Source organism: Phacochoerus africanus, chromosome 14 (genome assembly GCF_016906955.1).
Source record: "Phacochoerus africanus isolate WHEZ1 chromosome 14, ROS_Pafr_v1, whole genome shotgun sequence".
Lineage (NCBI taxonomy): Eukaryota > Metazoa > Chordata > Mammalia > Artiodactyla > Suidae > Phacochoerus > Phacochoerus africanus.
Window position 1 is genome coordinate 2,799,977 of NC_062557.1, and position 17,543 is coordinate 2,817,519.

Sequence of the window (17,543 nt, forward strand, 5' to 3'; positions counted from 1 at the left end):
TCGCACCGCGAGTGTAGATTTCTTGTCAGGAGAGAAGTGAGTTCACAGCTGGTGACACGTGTCCAGCCATTCCCCAGCCTCGCTGAGCTCAGAAAGTGTCCTGCAAACGGGTGTGAACTGGACGGAGCTGCTGGGTGTTGAGTGATGAGGGTGAACAGGTGTGTGGGGAGGTGACAGCGTGGGCGTGTCCTGGCTGGTCCCCAACCCACATGGGACCCTGATCCTTCTGCCGAGGTCACAGGAAGTAATGACCGAAGGTGCGGTGGGGCTGGTGTGCAGGCCCATCTCCTTCCCTCTCTGCCGTCCCAGTCTTCCCAGAGGCCCTCTCTCCCTCCCTGCCTCCCCCAAGTCCCTGGCCGAGATGCAGCCCCGTGCCCGTGTCTGGGGCCCTGGAGGTGAGCCGGGGTCGCGGGGGCTGAGTGGGGCCTGACGGAGCGGCCTCCCTCCATTTCCTCCTCTGTGCCAGCGTGTCTCACACGGAGGCCGTCAATGAGTGCTCACAACGGGCCTGGAAGCAGCGACGGCCCTGGGAGTGCTCCTGCTCTCGGGCTCCTGTGCCCGAGCCCCGGGCGCAGCCAGACAGCCAGCCTAGGCAGCAGGGACATGGTGCCGTTGCGTGTCTCACCCCGTATCCACCCCAGAGCCCATTACAGCTGGGGCCCTCTTTTCTCGGAAAAGAACACTGTTTGGGCGCCTGGGGCTGCTGTAGGAGATCACACAAACTGGGCACCTTAAAACAAGATGTGTATCCCCTCAGAGTTCAGGAGACCCCAGGTCTGAAATTGGGGTGAGCGCAAGCTTGGTTCTTCTGGAGACTGGAAGGAGAGTCTCCTCTAGGCCTCCTCCAGCTTCGGAGCTGCTGGCAATGTGTGTTGTCCCTTGGCCTGTGGACACATCACGTGGCCCTCTCCTCTGTGTGTGTTTCTGGCTCTCACTGGGCACGCTCATTGGATTTGGGGCCCGGCTGGGATGATTTCAACTTAACGCTTATGCTCATCACATCTGCAAAGATTTTTTCCTAACTAAGGTCTCATTCGGAGCCTCTGGGTAGACACGAACTTTGGCGGGGGCGGGGGGAGGGTGCTGTCCAGCCCACTGCAGGCCTGGAGGCCCCGAGAGGGAGGAGACACAGTGGGAACCCCTGGGCTCTGGCCGGATGCAGGCCCTGGTCGGAGCCTGGCCCAGCCGCCGCCCCCGCCCCCGCCCCCGCCCCCGCAAGCCTGTTCCTTCTGGTGTGATCCTGCCCCCACTCCTGCAGCCCTTCCCCAGATGAGTCTCTCCCTCCACAGATCTTTGCTCGACATCCTTTCCTGCAGGCCTGGCCCCTTTGCCCCTCCCTGTGTCCCTGGTGTGTGTGACCTCCGAGAAGCTGACTTGGGGCCGAAGCTGGCTGTGGGGACATTCCCAGCCTTTGCCCAACTGCAGCCCACTGGGCGCTAGAATCCCATCTCAGCTCCCTTTGCAGGGGCTGGGCCTGAAAAGAGGTTTTAAGGCTCCTTTTAAGAAGAGGAGGCTTCTGAGGGGACAAACCCTTGACTGAAGGGAGGCCATGAATGGAAACAGGGATTTGGATGCTGATAGTGGAGGCGGGCTTGGCTTGCCCTGCTGGCCACAGGGGTGGGGTCCAAGGTGAAGAGGCTCCAGTTTCATGTTGTGCTGGGGCCGCCGGAGCAGCAGGCAGAGGCCAGCTTCCAGCCATGAGATGTCAGTCGGCGGGCAGCACGGTCCAGGGCTCAAAGGTGAGTTAGCTGCAGCTTCTGGGTTTAGAGTGAAGTCCGCTGGCGAGGCCTTAATGAAACATGAGGAGGAGCTGCTCTGGGAGAGGTTGGTGAAGGTGTCACAGAGGTTCCTACTGTGCCCTGAGCTTGGGGATCTCAGGTGGACAGCTCCAGAGGTGGCCAGGAGGTCAGGCAGGGAGTGAGGCCTGCCCTGAGCACGTCCCCACTTCTCAGGCCACTTGTTTATGTAATGGGGACGATGGCACTTGTCTCAGGGGATAGGAAATGTGCCACCCAAAGGTGACCCCATTTGTGAAAATGCTCCGAAATGCAGTGCCAGGCTCATCCTCAGCACTCTGCTGTTCCGGCAGGCTGGATGGGATGCTGCGAACTCATGGTAACAAGTAAACGGAGCTTCAACTGCATTCAGTAATTCCGGCCAAACCGGGAGGCCTGATGTGGCTGCGGGTGCTGGTGTGGCCAGTGGGTAGTGTCGTTGCTGCCACACGGGTTCAGCCCACGGCTCAAGAGGACCCCTCCTGAGTGTGCAAGGCTCAGGCTCCTCGTGATCTGGGGGAGCCCACGCCTCACCCCCATTCCTCTAGGCCCACGTCCCATTCCTTTGTCCTCTTTTTTTGCCGTTGCTCCTGTTTTCCTCACACACCTGTCTTTTCCCACTCCCGGCACATTTAGCTTATTCAAGTCAGACTCAAGGTCAGCAGAGACTAAAGAGTTGGGTTGGGAGGAGAGCTCAGGCTTTGTTTGTCCCTCCTCACCGGCTAGTCAGGCACATGTTCCTCTCTGTGTGTGTGTGCACGTGTGTGCATGTGCGCGTATGCATGGGTGTGTATGTGTATGTCTGTACCAGCACATGTGTGCCCACTGTACAGAGTATATGTGTTTGGCCTGTGTGTGTGCGAGTGCTCACATGCACAGATGTGTTCATGCGTGTGCATGTGTGCACATAGGGGCACTGTGTGCTTGTGCATGCGTGTGTGACAAAGGAAGAGAGCTCAGACCCCCTGGAAACCTCTCAGAACCTAGGGCCTGCCCCCTGCCAGGCACCAGTCATCACCACTGCTCCTTGGATGAAGCCCTTGGGGGAAGTTACTGGACATGTGGGCAAAGGAGAGGAGAAATGAAATAACTGCCAGATTTGCAGCATGTTACCTGTTTTTATTAAAAATCAATGATACAATAGAGCGATTCCACTCTATCTTACTTAAACAATATCCACTGCCTGAGAACCAGGAGGGAGGAGGGGTCCTGGGGCTAGAGAGGGAGGGGGCTCCTGGGGGAGGCCCCCTGGCTCTGTGAGCTCTGCTTCCAGCCGAGCTCCCTCCATAAAATAACCAGCTCATCTCGGGCCCCATCAGAGCTGGGATTTACGGCTGGGCCGCGATTGCCTGCCTCATGCCTCTCTCGGTTTTATTCCTGCTATTTATCACGCCAGGCCCTGCCTCGGCACCAGAGGGACAGTTAATCAAGGCAGACTTTCTACCTTGTCATCCCGGGATTCTGCTGGGAGAAAATGTGAACCGTAAAAGTAAAATCATCAAAACTTGGGAATTTGTAAAGAAGCTGGCAGTTTGGGGAGGAGGGAGAATGAGGTTTCCCCAGCTCTCTGCTCCTGACCCACACGCCCAAATGCTGAGCAGCAGGGATTGCACACCCCGAATTCATTCCCTCTTCCTGCTGCAGATGCAGCAGGGCCTTTCAACCCTCCCCACCCCACCCCCCCGACCATGCCTTGCACCCACCTCTCCCTCTGTGTCCCCACTTCCCCGGCCCCTCTCCCACCAGATCCCTCCCTACTGGAGGAACAGGAGGTGGTGTCTCGGGATCCATGGCAAGGTCTGACTTGGAGTCTGAGACAAGCAGCCTTCCCTGGCACCTGGTGGTCCTGGCCAGGCTCAGGGAGGGGGAAGGCACGGGGCGATTTTCCAGCTGTTCTCGAAGCTCCAGGTGAAGGAGATTAGCATTTAGAGCTGGGGAGGCATTGGCCTCAGCCAGGCACAGGAGAGGGAGCTCATCATTTGCTCTTGGAGAGCAGGGGAATGGATTGCCTCCAGATCCTTCTAGGCTCCTCTATGAAAAACGAGAGTGGGGGGATCTTATTTCATGTTTAATCTCATTTCGTGGAGGAGCCAGTTGGGGCTGGAGAAAGGGGAAGAGGGAGATAGGGCGTGAAACCCAGTGCCTGCAGACTTGTGGGCCTGTGGGGTTTGGACCCATTTCAGGGGGTGGCACAGCAGGAGCCCCACAGACACACCCCATCCAGCAGCCCTAGAAGCAGGTGTGGGGGGGTGTTTTTTGTTTTTTAGTTTTTATTTTAATTATTGTTGATTTACAATGTCGTGCCGGTTTCTGCTATACAGCAAAGTGACTCGTACATGCACATATACAGCCCCTTTCTTGTGTGGCCTTCCATCACGGTCCAGTCCGAGAGACTGGATAGAATTCCCTGTGCTGTACAGGAGGAGGTTGTTTTGTTTTTAAACTTGCCGTATCCTGTGGAGCCCTGTCTGTGTACGCACGTCGTGTATGCGTGTGTCTCCAGGTCTGCTCACTGCAGAAGGATGGGTCTACTGGGCACTGGGTCAGACGGTTTCCCAGACCCCCAAAGGACAAGGCAGCCAGGCCAGACGCCTCCTGAAGACCACGTGTCTGGAGACTCGGGCTTCGGAGATGTAGCTGGGTGACTGCTGTGTGTGGGAGGCGTGTCTAGGGAGCCTGGTGTTTTGGGAATGAGGTCTCCTGACTCTGGACTACCCTCCCTCTGTGACCCCAGAGCCTGGTGTCAGGCAGCGTGACTGGGTGACAGCGATCAGCAACTTCAGCTCAGAGGTGCTGTGGGCTTTCCCACTACAGAGCTGCCTCCTGTGCTCTTTATTTATTTAATCATCTTTTTATGATTCTGGAGAAAGGGAACTGCAGGAGGGGGTGGGAAGAGCACCCCTGTCCCCTGGAGCTTTGAATGAACAATATCTTGCATGGGCTGCTGTCCGTCGAGGCATCTCCCTCCAAGACCTCCGGGACCAACTGAGGTCACAACAGACCTCTTCCCAGACCAGGGATGGCCCCAGAGCTCAGGGAGGTCAGCAGAGGTAGGGGCAGCATGGGCAGCATGGTGAAGCCAGACAGGACACTGGGGGTGGGGCAGCAGGAGGGTGGTGGCAGGGGCTCAGATACCCTGAGCTTCCCAGTGTTCCTGTGAAGAAGGGGAGCCAGCGCCACCTAGGGGGTTGAAGTCACAGGTAAGCTAGGCACAGAAATGAGAACCCCATCTCAATTAGACTCGCTGGCTGGGCACCTCTGTTTCTAAGGGAGTTCCTTCCAGGGGAAAGGGGAAGGCTCCAGCAAGGCCCCTCCCTTCTCCTGCTTACACCTTGTCCCAGGCAAAAGCATCAATCGGGCCCCGGTTGGGAGGGGCAGGCAGCAAAGGGAGGTGGTGTACTTGAACTTCACAAATGGACCAGGGCTCCAAATGGGACAGATGTTGGACTTTGAAGGTACCCTCTGCCAGTAGGCATCTGTACCTCTGCCTGCCTCCCCCCTGTACTGCCCCCCACAGCCCTACTCTTCCTTTCAGCAGACCCAAGGCCACTCCCTTTGGAGTTTCAGAATCAGCCCTCCCTCTCCCATCTGTCCTGCATGCAGGGCTGCTGTACGACCTTGGGGCAGCTGCTAATGGATCTGCCTACCCAGCAGAGCTGGTGGTTCTTGGGTAGCATGTGCCCTGTGCAGCTCTGCCCTGCTGGCATGGGGCAGATGGCCAGCAGCTGTCTGCTGAGTGAGTGGTCACTGCCATTTCTAGAAGAATCCACCGTCTGTGTGTAGCCACCTGACATGGAGACGTCCATGTTGGCCCCAGGCGAGCTAGGAGCCAGTTCTACTCTTGTGCAGGCTGCTGGGGAGGGCGCAGGAGCAGGGGGGAAGACAGCTGGGAGGCGGGGGGGGGGGGAATACGGCCCTGGATTTTGTGATGTGGAGCATCTGAGCCCCCAGGATGTCCCCCGTGGCGTTTCCTTGGATTTGGAGTGTGGTATGTGATTTGGCTGTTGCTATAGATTTACCTTCCTAATTAAGTTGGGCTTAGAACAGTGTTAAAATTGTTTTGCGTTCCGCAAGTACACAGAGCAGGGCTGTGGGAGGAGCTGACCGGGGTGTGAGAGGTGGCCGAGAGAGGTGGCCGAGCGGGCTTTAAAGGCTGCCAGGGACAAGCCACACGCCGGTAGTAATTTAAAGAACTGCCTGTGCAGAGAGGACCTGTAAGCGAGCAGTCGCAAGTTAGTGTGGGCCTGACACCGGCAGAGCAGCGGGGACCTGGAAGCAGGCGTGGAGGGCCCAGGGGCTGAGCCCCGTGGCAACTGTTTATTCACGCCTACTCTGTGCCCGGCTCTGCTCTAAACCCTTTCCTTGCATTGCCTCACTTAACCTCACGACCAGCCTGATTAGGTGGGTGCTGCTGTCCTTCTCCTTTTATAGATAAAGTGAGGCATGGAGAGGGCAAGCCACTAGCCTGGGGTCACACAGCTTGTGGGTGGCCAAGCTGTGATCCTGATCCCAGAGCCCAAGTTCAAATCCTCTATGATGTGCCATCTTCGGCAAGACAGAGGTTCTAAACCAAGAGCCGATTTCTTGAGGCGGGCATAGAAGGCCAGAGGCACAGAGCACATCTTGTTTTTTTGTTTGTTTGTTTGTTTTATCTTTTGTCCTTTTTTTAGGGCCTCACTTGGGGCACATGGAGGGTCCCAGGCTAGGGGTCGAATCAGAGCTGTAGCCACCGGCCTACGCCACAGCCACAGCAATGCCAGATCCGAGCCGCATCTGCGACCTACACCACAGCTCACGGCCACGCTGGATCCTTAACCCACTGAGCAAGGCCAGGGATCAAACCCGCAACCTCATGGTTCCTAGCTGGATTCGTTTCCACTGCGCCACAATGGGAACTCCCATAGGGCACATCTTACCCCTGGGAGGGCCCTAGAAAAGCTTGTCTCCTTCCCCCTCTCTGCCTGGCCCTGGGAAACAGGGAATGTGCCCCTTGCAAAACCAGTTATTTCAAGAACTCACTCTTACCCCTTGCTGGGCGGGAAGTACTGGTACACTTGGAGCACCGTGGGGCCAGCTTTGGGGATCCCAGGTCAGATAAAACCTGAGGGAGCTTTGGGATCATGAAGGGCACGTCCTTTCATTTTACAGAGAAAAACTCTGCAGAGGTGGCTTGCAGAGGTGCCACCTTCTTTGGCCTCTTCGTACGTAGATGCATGGGTTTTTGATTTAGAACTGCATTCCTGACTTGCTTGGACTCCAGTCAGCTTGCAATGGGCATAGTTACTCTTTGAGCGTTTCAGTGCTTCCCCGAGGATTCCAGCCTGCTCCGCGGATACCTGACCCCCACGGCTCCGAAGCCTGTCTCTGAAGAAGCAGCTCTGTCCCCACCTATGTACCTAAGCAAGATCCAGCTCTCCCTAAAGTTCAGACTAATAGGGATCTGAAGCAACATGACTTTAATCCACTCTTTCCCAAGTAAGATACAGAAGGTATCTGGGCCTCCTTTGCCCTCTCAGCTAATCCCCTAAAAACATCAGACAGAACCACGGGTGCCAAAGACAGCCGAGAACATTCACAATATTCCCATTTTCAGGAGATCCGGGTGTCCTGAGGGGCGTAAGGCAAGACGGGCTGCTCGTCTTTGGCGGGCCTGCCTTCCGTCTCCTCGCTCTGACCGGGTTTGTGATTTCTGAGTAGACGGGACTGCTCATTCCCCTTTCGATTCCACATCATCCAACAATGAACATGACCTTCACCGTCAGCCTTTCTCAGTGTCTCTCAGCACGGAAGTGTCTGCATTTTGCAGGCAGAGCCGTCCTGCGGTAGTAAGCAGCTCGGCCCAGCTGCCTTTAAGAGGTCCTGGCTGGCGTGCTGGTATTTCCCCCCCACTCCCGACACCTCAAATCCTAAAGCCCACACACGGTACCCTAGCCGATGAGTAGAAGGCAGCGGCCAAGATGCTTCTCTCAAATTGTTGTCAAGGCAGCACCAAGGATATTGCGACCCCTTGAGGACAGGAGCCCACTTTCTACATTCTCCACCTGGGCTTAGATCCACTGGGGGCCATGCACAGAAGTGATGCAGCAGCAACATGGACAGGCAGGGAGAGGCGTGTTGCCTGAAAGAGGGCTGTGGGCTTTTGTTTCCCACTCTGACCTCTGTGCAGGGATTGCCACCCTGGTTTGTTTCAGAGTCTTCGGCCTGTCCCAGGTCGTCTAACAGGTCCGGGTTTTCCAGTCTTGGAAGCTGAGGGTGTGGATCCCGGGTCGTCATCACATGGAGCAGTCAATTCTTGACACCTGACCAACTGCCCCATAAATCAGTGGCCTTGAACGATAATAATTTACAGTCAACCCTCATTATTTGCGGATTCCATATTTGCAAATTTGCCTCCTTGCTAATAACATTTCTTTGTAACCCCTTACTCAATACAAATGGCATTTCCATGGTCCTTTGCAGATGTGTGCAGAAGAGCAGTGAAAAATTTGAGTCTCTGCCGCAGGTGTTCCTGGCTGAGGCTGAACAGGTGAGGTTCTGCTTTCTTGTAGCTGTCATGTGGAAACAGTTTCGTACCACACTTTTTGTATCTTTGCGCTTTTCGTTGGTGATTTCGCTGCTGGAATCACCCTGAGCATAGTGCTGGGGTGTGTCCGCTGTCCCTAAGTGCCAGGAGGCTGCGATGCACCCTGCAGAGAAAACACCGCATTGGATAAGCTCCATTCAGGCACATGCTATGGTGCTGTTGGCTGTAAGCGCAATGGAATGAATTAACAGTGTGTATTAAAAAAGGCATTTTAAACAGAGACACACACAAAATAGGTTTATTTATTGATAGGTTGTTGGAAATGTGATCAGGGTTCTGTATTTCCCCTAGAAGCAAGGGTTAGCCTTGAATTTCTAGAGCCGCCTGTATTCTTGTGGTGTGTCTGCAAGTCGCCTGGGTGCCGGCTGATCCGGGCTGAGCTGGGCCGGGTGCTTCTGCTCAAGCTTCGGGCTCCCTGCTCTGGTGTGGGCTCAGGCCTGCCCCTGTGGCTCCATGCTGGGCAGCCACTCCGGGGGAGTTCGGCCAGGCATGGCAAAGGCAGGACCCCCAACACACTTTGTCGCCTCTGCTTGCTTCACATCGGCTTACCTCCCACTGGTCACGCGGCCAAGCCCAATGTCCAGGGGTGGGAAGTACACTCTGCTTCCGCAGAAGGCTCTGAAAAGTCACATGATGAGCGGCGTGAACAAGCGGGGCCACCCCTGGACACTACCCAGGGACGTTGTCCAGGTCAACTGACCTGAGTCCTGGGTCGCTGGGGTGAAGGTGCGGATGCGGCGAAGGGGTCCTGGCCCAGAGGCAAGGCTCAGAAGGGCAAGGTGGGACCGTGTCGGGGGTCCCTGTGTGCGACCACCTGTCTGCTGTCTCTCCGCAGAAGCGCTCCTCCAACAGGCGAGCTCGCTGCTCTTGCCAACGCCTGCCAGTCGAATGTGCCTGTCCCCCGTGGGGTGACCTGGAGCGCACTCCTCGAGTGCTGGGGGGTGGCGGGCACGGGGCTGGGTCATCGGTGCAGTGGGTGGGGGGGGACCAAGAGGAAATCCCAAAAGCTACGTGTGCTGGGTGTTTTACTCACGCACTCCTTTTGGGCACTTCCCAAGTTGGACGTAGAGCACAGACCGGGAGGGAGCCAGCCTCGCAGATGCTGGGGCTTGTCCCACAGACCTACTCGTCTCTGAGAAGAGGAGCCAGTGGAGCTTCTAGGATTATTCCAATTAGGTCTCCTTTTGAAACCGTGTACCTCGTTTGCTTTTTAATTTTTTTCCTTCCCCTGCCTCAGGGCATCTCCCCGGTTCCTCATCAGTAAACGAATTTGTTCCCTTCACATCTGGGACGTGGGGCCTTTGATACCAGTGTGTGTGGAAAGGAGGGAAGAATAATTAACAAATTAATTAATTGTCCTTTGTTTCCACTTGAAACAAATAAGGTAATAGTTCTAGCCGAACAGGTTGTGTGTGAATAAAGAGCCATTCGTGACCCTTTGAGAGTGAACGTGGGCCTCTGGTGAACAGATACAGGCTCCCCACCATCCTGGAAACCTGGTCTCCCCGCTGCAAGCCAAACTGGCTTCTGTGGCCTGGCCCAAAACGTGACGCTCTATGTGGATGTTTATTTCTATGAAAAACAAACAAAAAATAAAGAGCACTCTACCAGCAATCCCACTTCTTTGAAAGAATTGAAAGCACGGTCTTGAAGAGATATTTCCGCACCTGTATTCAATGCAGCAGCATCACTCAGTCACCAAAAGGTAGAAGCAACCCACGTGTCCATGGATAGATGAATAATCAAAATGTGGCCCATCCACACGATGGACTATTATTCCGCCTTAAAAAGGAAAGAAATCCTGGCATCTGCTGCAACATGCAGGAACCTTGAGGACCTTATTCTGAGTGAAATCACAAAAGGACAGATGTTCTGATCCCCATTCATGTGAGGCGCTAGAGGAGTCCGATTCGTGGAGACAGGCGGTAGAAGGGCAAGTCCCAGGGGCTCAGGGAAGGGAGGGCGACTTAGTGATTAATGAGCATAGTTTCACTTGTGCAAGATGAAAATAGGTCTGGAGTTGGGTGGTGGTGATGGTTGCACACGAATGTCAGTGCCCTCAGCGCCCCTGAGCTGTGCACTTAAAGCGGTTGAGATGGTCATGGATTGATGGGGTTGACAAAGTTGTCGTGGCCACAGGCTCCCAGGAGCTAAGCCGGTGGTTAATTCAGTGTTGGTGGCGACTTGATAGAACATCAGTCCGTGACTAATGAGAACTGCCCGTGTGTTTATGCAGGTTCTATTTCACACTGCGTGTTTGTCGGGCCCCAGATGCCTCCGTCATTTTCGAGAGCTAACACCTATGAGCGTGGTCTCAGGCCTGACTTAAAGCGTTATGCTCGGCAGAAAAGAGCGATTCTCTGATTGGATTTTGGAAATTCCAGGCTGTCCTTCTGACTGCAGATCCCAACTAACTTCCACTCTTTGACCCTTCCTGCTATGTTCCTAGCAAACGTGGGTCGATAGGCTGATGTCTGCAGGCAGCATCAGAATTCAGTGCTTGGTGCATATGCGGCTCGTCGGCCCTGACCTCGTGCCCCGTGCTCTTACAAGGGAGTCTGTTGGCAGATGAGAAATAATATTTGTTGAGCATAGTATAGGGTAAATCATATTTATACTTTACTCTAGGAACAAAAGTACTTTCAAAAGCATATTTGATTTTGAAATCACCTTTCTGATTAAGAGTCCCTTAAAAAGGACAGTTAAATAAACTGTGGGTTGGAGAGACTCCTTAAGTGTGGGCATGGTTTTCCACTTATTGGTATGTTGGAGCGTTTTAGGCATAGGTTTGAATCCTTATTTTCCACTTTTTTCTTATGTGTTTTTTTCCCTTCGAAGATGTTTCAGATAGGCTCAGTCTCCTAAGATTCTCATCAGCCAGTGGCTCTCTCAGTGACTGGGCTATTGTTGGGATCAAACACCTCCAAAGCCAGCGGCTGCCCCTGCTGTCCTGGTACAATGCTAGGGAAAGCAGCATGTCTCCAGGGGGGCCGGTTAAGTGCCAGAATCCCATCACCAGGCACCTCCTGTGTGCAGCATCTGCTGGGACTTGGGGTACTGGAGGCCCATGTCCTTGTGTCCCCTGCCCCCCTTCCACTGCTCTCCCTTCACAGAGCCCAGCTCTCAGGTCAAGAACAGAACCTGGGTTGAGCAGAAGCATGGGTACCTAGATGAAAGACTGTGTTTAATTTTTTAAACTCTCCCTTTCCTCCTGAAATTAAAAAAGAAGAAGAAGAAGAAGTGCAGGGATCATGGGCTCTGGAACCCAAGAGAGTGGGAGTTAAATCCTGGCTCCCACTCATGAAGGGTGTGACCCCAGCGAGACACCAACTCGCGCTTTTGTCACCTATAAAGCAGAGCTCCTGGTTCTGTGGGGCAGGGTATTGGAATGAGAGTCGGCTTTCTACCCGACTCAGAACAGGTGCCTGGGAAGGAAGCTGCCATTCAGAGCCCAGATAACAATGATGTTGCGGGGGCGGGGGGGGGGGGCGGTGAGCAGGGGAGGCCATCTGCTCACTGGTCCAGGCCAGCAACTCGGGCCCTGCTTCTGGGGCCCAGCCTGCAGCCCCAGGCACCTGCACCCTCTGTGCTTCTTAGTGTTGCCGGCAGGACCAGATGAGTCGTGACAATCGATACAAAATCTGGCCGGTTCCGTAGTGTGGTCTTCATCCTCCAGTCCCCAGATGTTCATCACATCAGGTGCGCTGTGGATGATGGCGCCCCCGGATGCAGAGGAGGTGGTGTCCCTGAGCACGAAGGCCGTCACAGAAGTTTTTGTGAGCAGGTCTTTTTTTTAAAGAAGGGAGACTTAGATAAATGGAAGCAAGTGGGCAGGCCTCTTGGCAGGAGAAAGGGCGTGGGAAGGGGTGGGGAGCCCCGTGTGAGGGACAGGTGGCTGGGTGAGACCAGCTCAAGAGGCTCCGGACAGCTGGATGTGAGAGGAGGGGTGTGGGCGGCTGCAGGCCCGGAGCCAGGCCGGGGGCGGGGGTCTCTGAAGGGGCACTGGTCCCCGAGGCTGCAGCATGGCACACACCCCTCCCTCACCGCAGCTGGGATCGGTGTCCCGCAGGTAGCCCCTCCAGGTGGCAGGGGCTCCAGCACAAACATGGCTCCCTGGTGCAACTGTGGGGATGGGATTGTTTGTGGGGTGCCACCCTGGAACTTTGAGGGGGACCGGGCACCTGCAGGGGCTGGGAGGGAGGGAGGGAGAGAGAGAGAGAAATAGTTCAGGCAGCAGGTGGATGTGGGGGTAGCCACCCTGTGGCTGCCTTTGTTAAGGCTGAGTGGGAGAGCTGGCCTGGACTCAGTCTCGGAGGAAGGGGAGGCTGGGATGGCTGGTCATCAGAGGCCTTGCAGGTGCAGTGTTTTAATGGTGGCCACATCAGATGAAGTGTCAGCCATGGCCAGAAAGCCACATATACCATGTCCTGAGTCATGTGGCCCTGCCACCGGCTGCCTTTGTGAAAATAGTGGTGGGGGGGCAAAGTAGCCTCAAGGAAGAGTGTGCCTGTGTGTGTGTGTGTGTGTGTGTGTGTGTGTGTGTGTAGGCGTGAATGTGTCCTTTGTCTTCTGTGCGTGTGTAGTATGCTAGAGCACTCTCTCTGTCCTTTGTTTTTTGACTTTTCAGGGCCGCAACCACAGCATATGGAGGTTCCCAGGCTAGGGGTCGAATCGGAGCTACAGCCACCGGCCTTCACCACAGCTACAGCAATGTGGGGTCCGAGCCGCATCTGCAACTTACACCACAGCTCATGGCAACACCGAATCCTTAACCCAGTGAGCAAGGCCCGGGATCAAACCCGTGTCCTCATGGGTACTATTCGGTGTGCTTTGTTACCACTGAGCCATAACAGGAACGCCTGCTGTCTGTTCTTATAAGGACACTAATCCTATCAGATCAAGTCGTCCCCTCCCGCCCCCCCGCTGTCTTATGACCTTATTTCACCTTCGCTGCCTCCTTAAAGTCCCATCTCCAAATAGTCACATTGGGGATTGGACGTCAACATATTGATCTTGAGGGGACACAATTCATGGCAGATGGTGATGCAGGGAGAGGCGCCAGGGAGAGCCCCAGGTTTCCCACTTGGGCACCCAGACAGGTGGGGGCCAGCAGGGGCACGTGTGCAATTCTGAAACAGGCCAAGACTCCAGCAGCGCCCCACCTGGCCCAGCCCGCTCTGACTCTGGGGGGCGCTGGGGACCTTTCCCAGGGTGGCATTGCTATGCAGCAGCTACATGGGAATGAGAGGTGTCTGAGGAAAGGGGCAAGGGGGTTCAGCCTGGACAGGAAACCCTGGGCAGGCACCAGGCCAGAGCAGTGGCACAGAGCCGTCTGCAGGAGCTCTGGGCAGGAGTTGGGGTGGGGGTGTGAACCTCTCTTCCTGGAGGCACCACCATGTGTGAAGTCTGCCCCTCTGCACACTTGGCAGGTAGAGGCCGTGCGCACAGATACAGGCAGAGGTGGTGTGACGGCGGGTCGGGCGTGTCCAGGTGGTGGGGATGCCGAGGAAGGCCAGGTACATTTTAGGGAAAGCGTGGGTCTGCAGCCACTGCTGAGCAGCCCTCCGGCTGCGTGCACCCAGCCTGCTCCCAGCCGCCGGGCACACGGCTTCCCTCTTCCCGCCCCACCACCTCTCCAGGACGGCTGCTTGCGGGGGGCTTCTCCTGACCTCTCTCTCCTCTCCCTCCAGGCCCACCCCTTTCTCTCGGGGGCTCCCCCAGCTCTAAGTCCTGCCTTGGCCCAGAACCTAGCATGTGCTAAAAGTGCAAGCGAGGTCCCTCATGCCTCCTCCCCCCCACCCCCGGGAGCCCCATCCCCAGGCACCACAGCCCGGTGCAGCCCCTCAGGACTGGTGGTTGTTTACCATGGAAGTCAGCGGCCAGTACGCTTCCCTGCTAGTCTCAGCCGGGCGGGATTTAATAAAGCCCTCGGCACAGCTGGTTCCATACACCACTCAGCCCCCGAAGGCGGCCTTTGATGGATACGCGAAAACGGAACCTTGGGCAGAAATGGCATCTCCACCGCACGTCCCCCTGCCCCCCAAAGCCTCTGGGGAGCAGGGAGCCTCGGAAGGGGGGCCGGGCCTCCAAGGAGAGCCCCTCTACCTGGAGCCCCGGGGAGCAAGCCCTAATGAAACGAGACGACATAGTTTGGACTTGGACACATCGATTTGAAAAATGGGGCATTTTTCCTCCCCTTTCTTTACCTTTTCATTACTCTAGACCTGCCTGAGGGGTGGGAAAGAGGCTCCTGTGATTCTGAGAGAAGAGCTGAAATCGTGTGAGAGGAGCTTGTACAGATATGGGTGGATGCCGCGGGCGAGTGGGCTGGGGCGATGCAGAAACTCGGAAAGCTGGCCTGGTTCCCTCCACCCTCAGTCCACCTTCCGGGCCATCCTCACTGGAGTCCCCTCAGCTTCCTCTCCCTTGGTCGTCTCACTTCCCGCTCTCGCCACACCCTCCTCTGGTCTCAAGGAGACCCCTGCTCCAGGACGGGAGGAAGCATCGCTGCCTGGGGCCGTGTTGTCTTGCTTGGTCATCTGGGGTCCGTGTCAGATGCACAGGGTTAGAAGTCCTTGGGGCCCTCGTGCTAGGGCCCGGAGCCCACATTCCCAGGGCCATTGACCTTTGCGGCCTCCCTGCTCGGTCCCCAGTGCCAGCCACTCAGGGTTTGTGCCTTGGGCTTCACGTCCATGTGATGTGTACGCACCTCTCCTGTTGTGGACTGTTTACCTCATGCTTTCCTCAGTGGAGGGGCTGTCACGTGATGGGTGTGGCCTGTGGGCTGGGCTGGGTCCCTGATGCTTAGCCAGCAGAGTGGCATCTTGCCCGTGAGCCCCCAGTCCCTGTCTGCAGGAGCTGAGGGCTCCATCCTGTTAGAAGCAGCACCCACACTTCTGACACCAACTTCAAGTTCAGGGCTTCTGAAACCATCCTCAGATTCAGTAATTTCCTAGAAAGACTCACAGGGCTCAGGTTATACCCACAGTTATGGCTTATTGCAGCCAAAACATACCAATGAAAATCAGCCACTAGAAGGGGCACAGGGGGCCAAGCCCTGGAAAGTAAGGACTGGGGGGCTTCAGCTTTGCTGTCTCAGCTGATAACCGCCTTGCCTTCGGAGAGCCCCCAAACCTTCATGAGAGCCTGGGCCTTGCTCCTGGGGTGTGGGCAGGCAGGCGCACATCGCCTTTTCCAGAGAGGCCGGAGAGGGCCTGGACGGGGCCCAGGAGCAAGACGTCAGGGGGCTGCTGCACCTGCCAGCAGAGCCCCGCCACAGCCCACTTTCCTCCCGCAGCCCCAGCTGGGTAGGGGCGTCCTGATCGGGAGGCCCTGACCCAGTGCTGCACATCAGCTCTGAGGAACCGCGAGGTCAGCAGGTAATTTAAAAATAGCAGTGTATTTAGAGTGCGCTTGGGACTGATCCATTTCCACACGAAGAGAACCTTTTGTGAAGTGAATCATCAGCCAGTTTGTGTTTTTGAAACATCAGATTTGCCTCAAAGGAGACACACCTGTTCATCTTCTATCTCTAATGATTCCAGGCGAGGGAGGCACGGGGGCTGCCCGGGGCTTCCCAGACGTGCACGGAATAACCGCGCCTTCGAACTCCGTGGTGCTTTCCAAGGCGCTTCCACACGCGGCGTCGGGTCTGAACCCTGGCAGTCACTCCCGAGGGGGCTTCCTGGTGGGAGGGAGGTAAGTCTCTTTCCCCCCGTGGAGACGAGATGAAGACACTCAGGGTCAGAGATTGAGGCGCTTTTCCAAGATTATGTTGTTTAAAAGGCCGCGTTGCGTGCATTGTGTGGTGAGAGGCCCTGGGTGCCTCTGGATTTTACACACCCACACACACACACAGGCGTATGCACACACACACAGACATCCATTGTTAGTAGCTGGTGAACACCTGTTGCTTGCTGTGCACTTTCTGAAGTTCTGGTTTGACCTCCTACATGCGCATGAAACCTGCGGGTACCCAGGTCTCGGTTGTGGTGGGGCTCTGGCGTGCCCTCAGCTGTCTGCGCTTCCCTCTGAGGGCCATTGGCACATGGCAGAGAGGAAGATTAGTGGTTGGAGTTCTGTGTTCCTGGGGGTGTACACAGCGCCTGCTCTCACTGTGGACGGTTCAGAGTGTAGACAGAGCTGCATTCTGACCCAGGGAGAGGCCTCCCAAGGGGTAAAATAAATCTTAGTGAGCAGAGGAGGCATTCACAGCAGCATGTGCATGAAACACAGGATTGCATGTCCATGCACACGTGCACACACTTGGCAGAGCAGCCCCCAGACGCAGGGAGGTGGGGCGAGGGAAAATGAAAGCGCAGGTAATGGCTCAGCTGCTGTGGGAATGTTCCTAGGAATCCATGGTGTTCAGAAGGTGCTGCTCTTCCTCTCAAGCTTGGGTGACCCAGTCTCCCAAGACCAGTAGCCGTCTCACCCGCCCTGAACCCAGGGCTCCTGAAATCTGTCCAGCAGAATGTGAGTAGAATTGCTGTAAAGAAGGATGCATTTATAGCTGGGTCTGAGTTAGCACAGAGAAAGGTTCCACTGCCTTTGAACCTGCCACCCTGACCCAGCTAAAGCTCTTGCCCCCACGGCCGACCTGCGTCCCGAATGAACCAGGTCTCACCCTGTTGCACAGTCTCCTCGTTCACTCTGTTGGGTGGGAAGCCCTCTCCCAAGTCTCTTGCTCAGGTGGTCTTAGCGGAGTGGGACACTGTGGGCCCTTGGCATAGCTCCTGCCGTCTCCCTGCTTCTTGGTCCTGGTCTGTCCCCCTTGTGCCCCTCTGTCCCCCCATATCCTCCTCTGAGGTTCCGGCTTGATCTTCCTTGCTAAGAAGCCGCCCGGAGCTGGGATGCTGGTGGGTCTGGCCACCCCCACCCTGATGTGCTTGGGGGCCTGTGGGCATGTCCTTCTTGCTTTCGGCCACAAGAAGCAGGCACTGGGCTGACACACACGGTGTCACTTGATCGGACTGGGAAGCAGCAATGAGCAGTTTTCCCACTGGACCTTGCCTCCTCACCCAAGATCAGTAGGCACAGTTTGGATCCTTTTTTGCAGAATTGCTTTAGGGGACCATCTGATGGAGAAAATGGGGAGGCAGGTACTTTCTTTTGTTGGAAAAAGACCTTGACTGACTTTTAGCTTGGGAAACACATGTGTGCGTGCACGTGGGTGGGTGGGTGGG

The 17,543-nt window shown here is 56.0% G+C and overlaps 1 protein-coding gene across 4 annotated transcripts in view; it reads left to right on the forward strand.

The window, feature by feature from the left end:
* RBFOX3 (RNA binding fox-1 homolog 3) overlaps positions 1–17,543 on the forward strand; it is a 431,817-nt gene that overhangs the window by 148,439 nt on the left and 265,835 nt on the right. Inside the window, exons 1-2 of one of the 4 annotated variants that reach the window (XM_047758491.1) lie at positions 1,292–1,739; positions 8,235–8,301. The exons of the other annotated variants lie outside the window; for them this stretch is intronic. The gene's annotated coding sequence lies outside the window, so the exon portion shown is untranslated. Of the gene's footprint in view, positions 1–1,291; positions 1,740–8,234; positions 8,302–17,543 lie in introns of those variants that run through there. 4 annotated transcript variants of the gene reach the window in all.